This window comes from Rutidosis leptorrhynchoides, chromosome 4, assembly GCF_046630445.1.
Source record: "Rutidosis leptorrhynchoides isolate AG116_Rl617_1_P2 chromosome 4, CSIRO_AGI_Rlap_v1, whole genome shotgun sequence".
NCBI lineage: Eukaryota > Viridiplantae > Streptophyta > Magnoliopsida > Asterales > Asteraceae > Rutidosis > Rutidosis leptorrhynchoides.
The window spans coordinates 7871733-7886952 of NC_092336.1; positions in this window are offsets into that span (position 1 = coordinate 7871733).

Consider the following 15220-nt stretch of genomic DNA (forward strand, 5'->3'; position numbering starts at 1 on the left):
CTAACAAAACTGCAATTAAGGATTTTAAAATGGGTTTCGAAATCTGGTTTTTGGAAAATAAGTCAAGAACAGAGGTATATGTATTTTTTTATATTTCTGTTTAATCTAAATTCAACAGAAAATGATAATGATGATGGAGAAATCGATTGGGACTTTATAATTAAAATGAGGTGGTCGATTGTTATGGATGTCGACTAGATCACCAGGAAGGAAATTATAAAAATTGAATACCTAATTATTTTTTATAAAAGTATATATAAAATAAGAAAAGCAGATAAATATAAAAACATAAAAGTAATTCACGATCTATAAAAATAAATATTCAGATGATCTAATTCTGGTATTTTAGTTTATGTATGTTCTTTTTGTTTTTAATTAATTTTAATATTTAATAAATATATTAATAGTAATAATACTAATAACAATAATAATAATTATATTAATAATAATAATATTATTATTAATGATAAATAAAAAAATGATAATAATATTAATATGACAATATTAATATTAAGAATGATAATTTTTAATTATAATAATAATGATAATAATCATTATAACATGTTAATAATACCATTAATAATAATAATTTGTATTAATAATAATGATATTTATAATAATCTTATCACTTTTAGTAAAAGTGATAATACTAATAATATTAATGTTATTAATAATTATTAATAATAACAACATTAATAATATTTGTAGTAGTAATACTTGTAAATAATGATTAGTGATATATTAAAAATGATATTAATATTATTTATAACAATTTAATATTAATGCATAATTATTTACGAATAATGGTTCGTGAATTTGTCGAAATTAGTCGAAGCTAGGTTTAAATTTAGTCGAAATTTTTCGGGTTGTCACAATGATCATGATGGAAATGATTATGATGATGAAGAATGATGATATGTATGATGATGATCATGAAGTTGAGATGATGATGATGGGATGATGTGATCGTGATGATGAAGCTGTACGAGATTATGTCTTATCGAATCCAACACACACATAACCACTTAATAGATTATTTTTATAGTGTTGGGATTATTAAACCCAATTGATCAAATAAATGGATTAACTAGTTGGGCTTGTGTAGAAATTGGGTTCATTAAACAGCTGTTGGGTTGAAAATCTACTGCTGGGCCGTAAACTTCTCTGTTGGGCCAAAGAAGGCTGGGTCAGGTCAAAGGGAATGGCGACGATGGGTGATAATGCTAAAAACGAACATATATTTCATAGCATTATTCCTCAAGAAAGACAAGCTTTTAGTTGCAATTGTTCTATTTACAAGTAATATTCGTTTAAATAATAAAAGGTGAAGACAAAAGACAGATTCGACGAATTGAAGACGCAAACGACCAAAAAGCTCAAAAGTATAAAATACAATCAACGAGGTTCCAATTATTGATAAGAAACGTCTCAAAATTACAAGAGTACAAGATTCAAAACAAAAAGTACAAGATATTAAATTGTACGCAAGGACGTTCGAAAATCCGGAACCGGGACCAGAGTTAACTCTCAGCGCTCGACGCAACGGACTAAAAATTACAAGTCAACTATGCACAAAAATATAATATAATATTTAAATAATTCTTATAATTATTTAATATATTATATTTATTTATAAAACTGTCGGCAGAAGAAAACAACCAAATGTGAGCCTCCCCAGCTGGCCATGCGATCGCATGGCCTTGAAGAGCAAAGCTCATGCGATCGCATGAGCTCCTTTTTCAGTTCACAGGCCTATAAATTCGCAGTTTGGTGAACGTAAAATCCATCTATCTTTCTCTTCTCCATTCATACGTAATATTTATATTTATAATTTATATTTTAATTTTAATTATAATTCTAATAATAAGGGTATTTTAGCGAATGTTGTAAGGGTGTAAGTCAAAATTCTGTCCGTGTAACGCTACGCTATTTTTAATCATTGTAAGTTATGTTCAACCTTTTTAATTTAATGTCTCGTAGCTAAGTTATTATTATGCTTATTTAATCCGAAGTAATCATGATGTTGGGCTAATTACTAAAATTGGGTAATTAGGCTTTGTACCATAATTGGGGTTTGGACAAAAGAACGACACTTGTGGAAATTAGACTATGGGCTATTAATGGGCTTTATATTTGTTTAACTAAATGATAGTTTGTTAATGTCAATATAAAGATTTACAATTGGGCGTCCCTATAAATAACCATTTACACTCGATCGGACACGATGGGTAGGGTATTTATATGTACGAATAATCGTTCATTTAACCGGACACGGGACTGGATTAATAGCCACTAGAATAATTAAAACAGGGGTGAAATTATGTACAAGGACACTTGGTATAATTGATAACAAAATATTAAAACCTTGGGTTACACTCAGTCGACATGCTGGTGTAATTATTAAACAAAGTATTAAAATCTTGTTACAGTTTAAGTCCCCAATTAGTTGGAATATTTAACTTCGGGTATAAGAATAATTTGACGAGGACACTCGCACTTTATATTTATGACTGATGGACTGTTATGGACAAAAACCAGACGGACATATTAAATAATCCAGGACAAAGGACAATTAACCCATGGGCATAAAACTAAAATCAACACGTCAAACATCATGATTACGGAAGTTTAAATAAGCATAATTCTTTTATTTCATATTTAATTTCCTTTATTTTATATTTAATTGCACTTCTAATTATCGCATTTTTATTTATTGTTATTGTATTTAATTGCACTTTTAATTATCGTACTTTTTAATTATCGCAAGTTTATTTTATCGCACTTTTATTATTCGCAATTTCATTATCGTTATTTACTTTACGCTTTAATTTAAGTCTTGTATTTATTTTTAATATTTTACATTTGGTTTTAACTGCGACTAAAGTTTTAAAATCGACAAACCGGTCATTAAACGGTAAAAACCCTCCTTTATAATAATAATATTACTTGTATATATATTTGTATTTTTATAAAAGTAAACTAATATAGCGTTAAGCTTTGTTTAAAGATTTTCCCTGTGGAACGAACCGGACTTACTAAAAACTACACTACTGTACGATTAGGTACACTGCCTATAAGTGTTGTAGCAAGGTTTAAGTATATCCATTCTATAAATAAATAAATATCTTGTGTAAAATTGTATCGTATTTAATAGTATTTCCTTGTAAAATTTAATAGTATTTTATATACACCTCGTGACACATCAAGTTATTTTTGGCGCCGCAGCCGGGGAATCAATCTAGCTTAAAAGCCGGAAGCGCAACGCTAATATATATTTTAAAAAAAAAGATTTTTATTTTTAGTACGCTTTTGTAAAAACACGTTTTAAATATTCAAAAATATTAAAAGAAAAACAAAAATATAAATAATTTTTTTTAGAGTTTGGTAAATATTTAAGTTTTATAAAGTTTCTTTATTTCTATTTCTTTTAGTTTGTAAAAATATAAGTTTTATTTAATTAATAAATATATTTTATATTTTGCAGCAAAAACAGGAAAAAAAAATTAAAACTCGAGTCCGGTACTGTAGCAGCCCACTCTGTGGCCTGAAACCCTAGCCCATGCGATCGCATGGCCGGATTGTTTAGGACTCATGCGATCGCATGAGCCCATCTGACACGCCAGACTGCAACTGCATTAATTACGGAGTATATTTTAATTATTATTATTATTAAAACCCTAATTAGGGTTTATTAGTTAATTAATATATTAATTTAGTTTTATTTATTATTTGTATTATTTAGTTTAATTAGTTTAATTAAATTGTAAAATTAATAGTTTTATAAAATAAATAATATAAAAATAATATTTTTATAAAAATTGTAATTTTTATAACTTTTTGTATATTTTTATATTTTGTCCCTTTTTAATCGTTTTAGCGTAATATTTGTATTTTTAGCTCATATTTAGTTTTAAACTTAGTTTTTGCCATAGTTATTTTTACTTCTAGATTTTTAGGCTTTGCCGTAAAATCCCTTAAGTGTTTTTCTTTAGACTAAGATTTAGGTACTTTAGAATTTTGTGACGCCTTTTTAAGTTTTAGTTTCTTTTTAAGTTATTTCCATTTGGGATTTAGTTTTTTCTGTAAGCTTTAATATTTTTAGACGACTTTTTCCTATGTATCAATTATCATTCCAATTAGTAATCTCAATTTGCGATTATAATTTTAAGTTAGTTGTAGTAATAAGGTTAGGTTAGTCAAGTGTTTTTAAGTGTTATAAGTTTCTTTTATTTTTCCGTCACCTTTTATTTTTCAACCATTTTTCTTTTTCGACCTTTTTCCGACGCGCTCTTTTTCTTTCTTATTTCTCGCTATTCTAATTTTAGGACATAGATTTTTATTCTACTTCTTATCTAAATTTCTTAAAATTACAAAAATTTATTTTATGTGGTTAAATTGATAGACATCAAAATTTTCTGGTTCGTAGTAATAGTTGGATTTGTACGTGGACCGGGTTATTGGAGCCAAACAGTCCTCAATTATATTGAGACCAAACGAATCCTGCCCCTCTGCTGCATCTTTTGGCTATTCGAAACGTGGGCAAAATCAGAAAAGTCTATTGATTGGATAACTTATTATAATTTTTCTTTCCTTTTAAAAACTAATAGGATATTCAGTGAATGCACCGAGCAAGACGTTCACCACCTTTTGTACGTTCACCACCTGTAACTAGATCAAGACATTTAGCAAATATTACTGCCGTTGATTTTTCTTTAGAATCGTCATCCAGACGACCAAGTACTCCAGTTCAAATTTCTAATAATCCATTTTTTGAACCCGACCTCACAATTGAGAATCCGGAGAATATTCAGGAACGATTCGTAGATCCTGAACCATTAAATTTTCCTCCGGAACCACCAATCATTCAAACAGAGATTGTTGAGGAACGAACCATTAAATCAGAATCCTCTAGTGATTCCGATTCAACAAATTCAATTATGGAGAATCTGGAACCTTTAAGTATGGAAGACCGAATGAGAGCTAAACGCACTGGCCAAGGTCACGCAATTACTCATCCAGACATTAATGCGCCAGATTATGAAATCAAAGGACAAATTCTACACATGGTGACTAATCAATGCCAATTTAGTGGTGCGCCGAAGGAAGATCCAAATGAACATTTACGTACCTTTAATAGGATCTGCACACTATTTAAAATCCGAGAAGTGGAGGATGAACAGATATATCTCATGTTATTTCCCTGGACTTTAAAGGGAGAAGCCAAAGATTGGTTGGAATCGTTACCTGAAGGGGCGATTGATACATGGGATGTTTTAGTTGAAAAATTTCTTAAACAATTCTTTCCTGCATCTAAAGCCGTAAGACTTCAAGGAGAAATTGTTACGTTCACACAGAAACCAAATGAAACTCTATATGAGGCGTGGACAAGATTTGGAAAGTTATTAAGAAGATGTCCGCAACATGGTTTAGATACCTGTCAAATAGTACAAATATTCTACCAAGGATGCGACATCACTACTAGGAAAGACATAGATATAGCAGCTGGTGGTTCTATTATGAAGAAAACCGAAACTGATGCTTACAAAATTATTGATAACACTGCTTCCCACTCACACGAGTGGCACCAAGAAAAAGATATCGTTAGATCATCTAAAGCAGCTAGAGCCGATTCTAGCCATGACTTAGATTCCATTTCCGCAAAGATAGATGCTGTCGAGAGACGAATGGAAAAGATGACTAAGGATATTCACTCAATACGAATTAGTTGTGAGCAGTGTGGAGGACCACATTTGACAAAAGATTGTCTCAGTATTGAATTAACAATGGAACAAAGAGAGAATATTTCATACATAAACCAAAGGCCTGGAAATAATTATCAGAATAATTATCAACCGCCAAGACCAATTTATAATCAAAACCAGAACTATAACCGAAATATTCCATACAACAACCAACAAGGTCCTAGCAATCAACAAGTATCCAATAATAATTACAATCAGCAAAGACCTAATTTTCAAAACAAACCACCACAACAAACCGATGATAAAAAGCCGAATTTAGAAGACATGATGACGAAGCTAGTTGAAACTCAAACGCAGTTTTTCACATCTCAGAAACAAACCAATGAACAAAATGCTCAAACATTTAGAAATCAACAAGCTTCTATTCAAAATCTGAAACAAGAAGTAAGTAACCTAGCAAGGTTAATAGGTGAAAGAAAACCGGGAAGTCTACCTAGTGATACAAATGCTAACCCCCGGAATGAAACATCTAAAGCCATTACCACAAGAAGTGATACAACACTTAAACCACCTGAAATACCTGTAACTTCTGATGAAGCTATTCCTACTCCACAAGAACCACAACCTAATCAAGATAAGGAAAAAGAACCGGTAGTTGAAAAGGTTAATGAAGATAACACAGTTAAGGCTAAACCTTATGTTAAACCATACCAACCACCACTTTCTTACCCGAGTAAAATGAAGAAAGAGAAACTTGAAGCCGAGCAATCCAAATTCTTGGATATGTTTAAACAGATAAATGTAAATCTTCCTTTCATTGATGTGATTTCAGGAATGCCTAGATATGCTAAATTCTTGAAAGATCTAATCTCAAATCGAAAGAAAATAGAAGAACTCTCGGCTGTTACCATGAATGCTAATTGTTCAGCAGTGCTGTTGAATAAGATACCAGAAAAATTATCTGATCCAGGAAGTTTCACAATTCCATATTTTCTGGGTAGTCTTAGTTCAATAGAAGCATTGGCAGACTTAGGTGCTAGTATAAATCTAATGCCGTATTCACTATACGCTAAACTAGACCTTGGAGAATTGAAACCAACCAGAATAAGCATACAACTAGCCGATAGATCAATAAAATATCCTAGAGGGATAATGGAGAACATGCTAGTTAAAGTTGGTACTTTAGTATTTCCAGTAGATTTTGTTGTTTTGGACATGGAAGAAGATTCTCAAGTTCCTCTCATATTAGGAAGACCATTCTTAAACACGGCTAAAGCAATGATAGACGTGTTCGGTAAGAAACTGACCCTAAGTATAGAGGACGAGAGTGTTATCTTTTCAGTTGATAGAACAATGCAACAATCGCAATCTGCAGATGATACATGTTATTATATTCAAACTATAGATGCACAAGCAGAATTATTAGAAGAATTTCCAGAATTACAAGGAACAGGAGAATGTTCTTTAGGAGAAGGTAATGCACCAATTGATGAAGCTGAAATGTTAGCTACACTTATAGCTAATGGATATGAACCAACAACAGAAGAAATTCAAATGCTAAAAGAAAAAGACAGATATCGATACAAATCATCGATAGAAGAACCTCCGAAATTAGAGTTAAAGCCACTTCCAAACCATTTGGAATACGTTTATTTACATGGTGAATCTGAATTACCTGTAATAATATCGTCTTCTCTTACTGAAAATGAGAAATCACAACTCATTTCTGTGTTGAAAGCTCATAAACCAGCCATTGCATGGAAGATTCATGATATTAAAGGAATAAGTTCTTCGTATTGCACACATAAAATCCTTATGGAAGAAGGTCATAAAACGTATGTGCAACGCCAACGAAGACTAAATCCTAATATGCAAGATGTAGTTAAGAAAGAGATTATTAAACTGCTAGATGCAGGTTTAATTTATCCAATTTCTGATAGTCCATGGGTAAGCCCAGTTCAATGCGTGCCTAAGAAGGGTGGCATGACTATCATTACAAATGAGAAAAATGAGCTTATTCCTACTAGGACTGTAACAGGATGGCGTGTATGTATTGATTATAGAAAATTAAATGATGCCACCAGAAAAGATCACTTTCCCTTACCTTTCATTGATCAAATGTTGGAAAGATTAGCCGGAAATAGTTACTATTGTTTTCTAGATGGATTTTCCGGATATTTTCAAATTCCAATAGCACCCGAGGACCAAGAGAAAACCACGTTCACGTGCCCTTATGGTACTTTTGCTTACAAACGCATGCCATTTGGACTTTGCAACACCCCTGGAACCTTTCAAAGGTGTATGATGGCGATTTTTCACGACATGATAGAAGAATGCATGGAAGTTTTCGTGGATGACTTTTCAGTCTTCGGTGATACATTTGAATCATGTCTAGTTAATCTGGAACGAATGCTTATTAGATGCGAACAATCAAATCTAGTACTTAATTGGGAGAAATGCCATTTTATGGTTAAAGAAGGCATCGTTCTTGATCATAAAATTTCAAAAGAAGGAATTGAAGTGGATAGAGCTAAAGTATATGTAATTGCTAAACTTCCACATCCCACCAATGTTAGAGGAGTTAGGAGTTTTCTAGGGCATGCCGGTTTTTACCGACGTTTCATAAAAGATTTTTCTAAAATTGCCACTCCTATGAATAAACTCCTAGAAAAGGATGCTCTATTCATCTTTTCAGATGAGTGTATCAAATCTTTTAATATTCTTAAAGAGAAACTCACTAATGCGCCGATCATGATAACACCAAATTGGAATCTACCATTTGAACTAATGTGCGATGCAAGTGATTTTGCAATGGGAGCCGTTTTAGGACAAAGGAATGAAAAACGATTTCAACCTATATATTATGCTAGTAAGACGTTACAAGGAGCACAAGCGAACTATACAACTACTGAAAAAGAACTCCTTGCTATTGTCTTTGCTTTTGACAAATTTTGTTCATATCTCGTTCTAGCAAAAACGGTGGTCTATACCGACCATTCTGCTCTTAGATACCTATTTTCAAAACAAGATGCTAAACCAAGATTAATCCGTTGGATCTTACTCTTACAAGAGTTTGATATTGAAATCCGAGATAAAAGAGGAGCAGAAAATCTCGCCGCTGATCATCTTTCTCGTCTTGAAAATCCCGAATTAGAAGTTCTAAATGAATCGGCCATACAAGACAACTTTCCTGATGAATATCTATTGAAGATAGATTATAATGAAATCCCATGGTTTGCAGACTATGCAAACTACTTAGTTTGTGGATTCCTTGAAAAAGGATTATCGTACCAAAAACGAAAGAAATTCTTCAGTGATATAAAACACTATTTTTGAGAAGATCCACACCTGTTTAAAAGTTGTCCAGATGGAATAATACGCCGATGTGTATTTGGAGATGAAGCTAGTAAAATTTTAAACCATTGTCACACAAGACCAACATGAGGGCATTATGGGCCTCAACTAACAGCAAGAAAAGTTTATGATGCTGGATTCTATTGGCCTACAATTTACAAAGACGCACACCTTTTTTGCAAATCCTGTGATGCATGTCAAAGGGCCGGAAAAATAAGTCAACGTGATGAAATGCCACAAAATGTCATCCAAGTATGTGAAGTATTTGACATTTGGGGTATTGACTTTATGGGTCCATTTTCAAAATCTCATAATAATCTCTATATTCTCGTAGCCATTTATTATGTATCTAAATGGGCGGAAGCACAAGCTCTCCCAACTAACGATGTACGAGTTGTAGTCAACTTTTTAAAACGTCTTTTTGCAAGGTTTGGAACGCCGAAAGCTTTAATAAGTGATCGGGGTACTCATTTCTGTAATAATCAACTTGAGAAAGTTCTTAAAAGATATGGAGTAACTCATAAAATCTCCACCGCATATCATCCACAAACAAGTGGACAAGTTGAAAATACCAACCGAGCTTTAAAACGTATTCTAGAGAAAACCGTAGGATCAAATCCGAAGGAATGGTCCATTAAATTGGAGGATGCACTCTGGGCTTTTAGAACAGCCTACAAAACTCCAATTGGAACCACACCTTTTAGACTTGTTTATGGAAAAGCATGTCATCTTCCAGTAGAAATTGAACACAAAGCATTTTGGGCTTTGAAGACATGTAATCTTGATTTACATGAAGCTGGACGTCTACGGTTAAGTCAACTAAACGAATTAGAAAAATTAAGGCATGAAGCATACGATAATTCGTTAATCTATAAGGAAAGAATGAATAAATGGCATGATAAAAGAATCAGAAGTTTAAAAGAATTTAAAGAAGGAGACAGAGTTCTTCTTTTCAATTCACGATTCAAGCTATTTCCTGGAAAATTGAAATCAAGATGGTATGGACCATTCATAGTTAAAAGAGTTTTCCCATACGGAAATATAGAATTAATAAATTCAAATGGGATTGAATTTAAAGTTAATGGTCACAGAGTTAAACACTACATAGATAGTCCGATGGAAGTCGACAACGAAGTTAATCACAATTTCAACACCACAGCTAACTAAGTGTGGGGAGAATCAAGTCTTTAAAGGATAATATGTATTTCTGTTAGAGTTAGATTGTCTGTTTTCATGTAGTTCTCTAAAATAGAATCCGAATGGTCTTTCCCTAGCAGACCCTAAAGAACTAGTCTTCTCCCCCCATTCTGAATTTTTATTTTTTTAGGAAATGAAGACTGCCTGTGAACTAAACCATGGTCTAATGCTACACGCTTTGATCACTAAACGTAATAATAACACACTACCGAGTGAAATAGTATCAGTAATCAGAGAAAGATTGGACGGAGTTAGAAAAGAATCCAGATACGAAGATAATAAGTTACAATTTGGTAAAGGAAAATCAAAATCCGCAGTGAAAAGAAGAGCACGACACCTAGAAAGATGTCACAAATGCGGAAAATGGTCACATGGAGGTAAATGTTCAAATAATCAAACCTATTCAAATACCGAATTTGTTACTTTATGCAGAGACGGACCGTTCATATGTTTAGAAGAAAAAACACTGAATGCTCGAGGTTACGCCTATGTAGCTATGGAAAACCAATTAAACCGACTATCTTATAAATGGGATAGATCATATAACTAAGAATACTATCTCACAGGTAAGTCTGTACAGTTTTTTTTTTTTAACCTTTTGATAATAAACGCTAATTTGTTCGCTATAAAGTATTAAATTGGTATTGAATAAAATTAGGTTTGGAGACCGAAATTATTGATATCATACAAAAATTTATTACATCACTGCGAAATTTAACGTTTATTCTTAAGGTATAAATATCTTTAATCAATCAACACAAAATATTTCAAAAATTCATCATGAGTTAAATTAGGTTTTGGAACCGAAATTACTTTACCGAAAAGAGGGGCGTATATTTTTGATAATATTTGATTGATTAAAGTGGGATAAAAAGCCAAAAAGATTTTTAATTTTATTTTTACCATGTTTTTAAAATTAATATATAAATCTTAAATTAATATTGTAAACTTTGTAAAATCAATATATTTAAAATTGTAAATATTTGAAAAATTAATATAAGTTTGGTGTGAATTTATAATATGAATTTTTAAATTAAGTTTGGTGTGAATTTTTAATTTTTAAAATATAAATTTTTAATTTTATGCATTTCAAATTTTAAGTTTGGTGTGAATTTTTAATATTAATTTTGAATTTTATATTTAAGTTGTGTGAATTTAAAAACAAAAATTTACTTTATCTCATTAAGTTAAAAATATGATTTTTAAAATTCGTCGTAAGTTGAAGACTAGGTCTTTGAACCGAAATTGCTTTACCCGAGGGAGGGACGAGAACTTTTATTATCATTATTTTTAATTTTATTGAATTAAAGTAAGCCAAAAACATTAAAAAACCCAAAAAAATCTTTACTTTTAAAAACCGCGCTTTGATTTGACAAATTTTAAAATTTTGTCGAGAGACAGACTAGGACAACGATCCGAAACGCCCTCGCTCCTAAAGGAAAACAAAATTTTTAAAATTTAATTAATTATAAGTTTTATAAAGTATAAGGTTTTATAAAAAAAAAAAATCAGAAATCACTGTAGCCGGCACCCCATGCGATCGCATGGGGTTTGCACTTGGAACCCATGCGATCGCATGGGGACCAAATGCAGGCCTGATACATACAGCAGTTCGGTTCTGCCTCACCACAAACACACACATACATTCACGATACTCACCCAAAAATTCAACAATTTTCGCCATTTTTCCACCGTAATTCATCAAATTTCTTGCTCTAATCATGCCTAGATTCTCATTCTTCAGCAAATTGGTAAAAATTACACCCCTAAACTCTATAAATTCCTAGTTTTTGTGATAATTACCAATTTTTTTACCTAATGCAATTTTGTTAATTTCTAGTGTAATTAGTGTTAAATTGTTAGTATTTTATGCATGTATAACCTAGATTGATGCTATTTAACATGATTTGAAGCCAAAAACTTCAAAAATTTTAGAAATCTAGGGTTTGTGTTCTTGAGCAATTTGGGGCTTTTTGATATAAACAGGTTATGGCCGATTTTTGTCATGAATTATTGCTAAATTGAGTAGTGTAACATGTTTAGATAGTTAAATGATCCAAACAATGATCCGAAACATGATTTTTGGAGATTAAAGTGGACTTTTTAAGTCCAAAATTCATGAACTTGATTAATTTGATGTAATTGCCATTTGAGACTTGTTTAATTATTAGTAATGACTATTTTGACATGTTATTTGAGTTAAATGCTTATGAATTTTGTATACATTTTTATATGTGCTTATTTGAAAAATGTAGAATTGTGAAAAATTGTGAAAATGTGTATAAGTTTAATTTTGATTTAACATGTTATAGTGATTGTTTTAAGTTGTTATTTTGCTAACACTAATGCATATTTGGATGCACAAATTTTGTGTTTAATGTGTTTTGCAGAAAGCCGATACTGGAGGTTCAGGAGCATCATCATCTAGACGACCAGCACCAGCACCAGAACCAGAATCAGAAATGCAACACGAACAAGAACCACAACAGGAACAACAACAACAACAGCCTGATCAGCACATACCTTATTATGATCCGGTACAGTTTGTTGATGAATTCATAGTATTCCCAATGAGGCCGCCAGTAGAATTCCCAACGATTCCTGAGCACACTCTACATCCTAATCTGAGATTTGATAGAAGATGGAGAGATTACGAGACATATCAAAGGAACAAATTCAAATTGGTAACAAAAAATGTAGAGGTGCCAAGGGTAATCGATTGGGTCCCTTTGGAAACGGTCCATCTAGCTGACCGTGTTAGACAGCTTTTAGTTCAAAGGTATGATAGTTCTTCTTTTACAGATTGGGAACGTCTTTTCACCATTCGTAGACCTGTATATAAGGAATGGTGTGTTGAGTTGATGAGTACTGTATCACTTGATACAAATATAGTTAGAATAGATGATAGAAGATTTCTTAGGTTTATCCTTGGCGGTAGGATGTACAGAATGTCCATGCTGGACATGGCCAGGGCCTTACAGATATATACTCCTGGTGAGTTGCTATTACCCGATTGTACAAACTTGATTCATTATGGTGAACGGGTAGATAGTAACTTTGACGCCGACGCCATTTGGAGGCGTATGTCACATTTTGATGCTTTTACACGAGCAAGAGGACACTCCTATACACATATTGACAGAGCCGAGCTTCGTATTATTCATAGATTTTTGGCTAACTCGATTACACAAAGAGGTCATAATAAAGAAAAAATTACCTTATATGATTTTTTTCTACCTAAAGTGTATTCGGGATCCTAGAAGCTTTGTCAATATCCCTTACTGTGTTGCTTTTTATTTATCTAAAATGGTAGAGGGAATGCAGGACGGGAGTATAATAGGAGGAGGTATTTTTGTTACTCTCATTGAAGAGTATTTAGGTGTTGATAGGAACCAAGGGGGTCTATTACAGATTTGTAGAGAACAGGTTGAGCCCTTAGGATTGAAAGTTTATGTGGGTGCTAAGGTATTGAAAAGTAGACGTAACCAGGCAGTACCCTATGAGGGATCTCATCCTCAGGTAGAGAGAGGCTCAGACGAGGAAATGGAGGAGGCGGAAGACATTAGGGATGTCTTTCGAGATGCTATTCTTGACGTCCACGTTCGTATAGATGAGGAAGCAATGACGAACGCGGCAAGACATAGTATGTATGAGCAGTGGAACTCCGAGTGAGTATACGAGGATTATAGGCGACGCCAACACGATAGCTGGTTAGTTCATCAGCACCAAATCATGAGCCTGCTATCATATCAGGTACCAAATAACTATGTACCTACGCGACCTGCTCATTTTCCGCCACATAGCCCCGATATCCGACCACCCTTTAACCGGTATGACTATAACCAAGCCTATCAAAACACCTATAACTAGCAATGGAACCCACCTGACGAGATGAACTGGAACCCATATCCAGACTGATTTAGTTCCATTTGGTTATTTTTATGATTTTTATGTTTTTATCTTTTGACTTTTTCATGTTTAAACTTATGTTATTGGATATATTTGTGTAATTTTTATTATTTTATTATTATTGTGTACTAATATTTCATATTTAGAATTTGAAAGTGAGATATTAAGTCCCATTTCAAATTGCCATGCATGATTATATTTGTATGTATGTATATTGTCGATTGTACAAAACAGGGTAAAACAGCGCATTTTCAAAGACTGACATTAAGTTCAGCAAAAGCTACTAATTTTGACGACAAGATGACAAATAAATGTGATGTAACAACAGACGAAATGAACAAATGATATGCACCATTTATCATTCAGCAAACAAACGCCAATATGTTTGGAAACTTTGGTAAAATTTAATCATTTCTACGCTAATCACCCTCAATAATTTAAATTGTACTGATTTCTTGCAAATGAGGGCATTGCAAGATCTTAAGTGTGGGAAGGGGTTAAATTCTTTCGAATTTTTAAAATTTTTATCTTTATACACTTGGTTACCATTAAAAATACTAGTAACGTAGTAGTTGTATTAGAATCGAGTGCTCTCTGATAATAAAGAACAGCCCTAGTCTTATATACTGACTACCCAATTCTAGTAAAATTTTTCAAAATTTTCAATTAAATGAACTCAAAATCATGTTTATACATATTTATGAACGATAAAACTAGGTGTTAACACCGAAATTATTGTTACCTCGGAAAGGACATAAATTGAGAAACAAACCAAAATGTTAAAATTCATTTAAAATGGAATAGAGAACAATAAAAAGGAAAATAAAAGCCAAGTGTGGGAAAAATTACCAAGTTATCTTAAACATATGTCACATATTTCTGTAACAAATAACTGAAAATACTTTTGCTTTGGACTAAACTAAACTATTTTACCTGATGAAAGAAAAGAAGAGATGGATCTACACGATGAATCAATTCTATCATTAAAAGGAAGTAAAGTCTTCTGAAAAAGAAACGCGCTTCTTGAGTTAGGTCATGAAGTTGTCGTCCAGACCAGC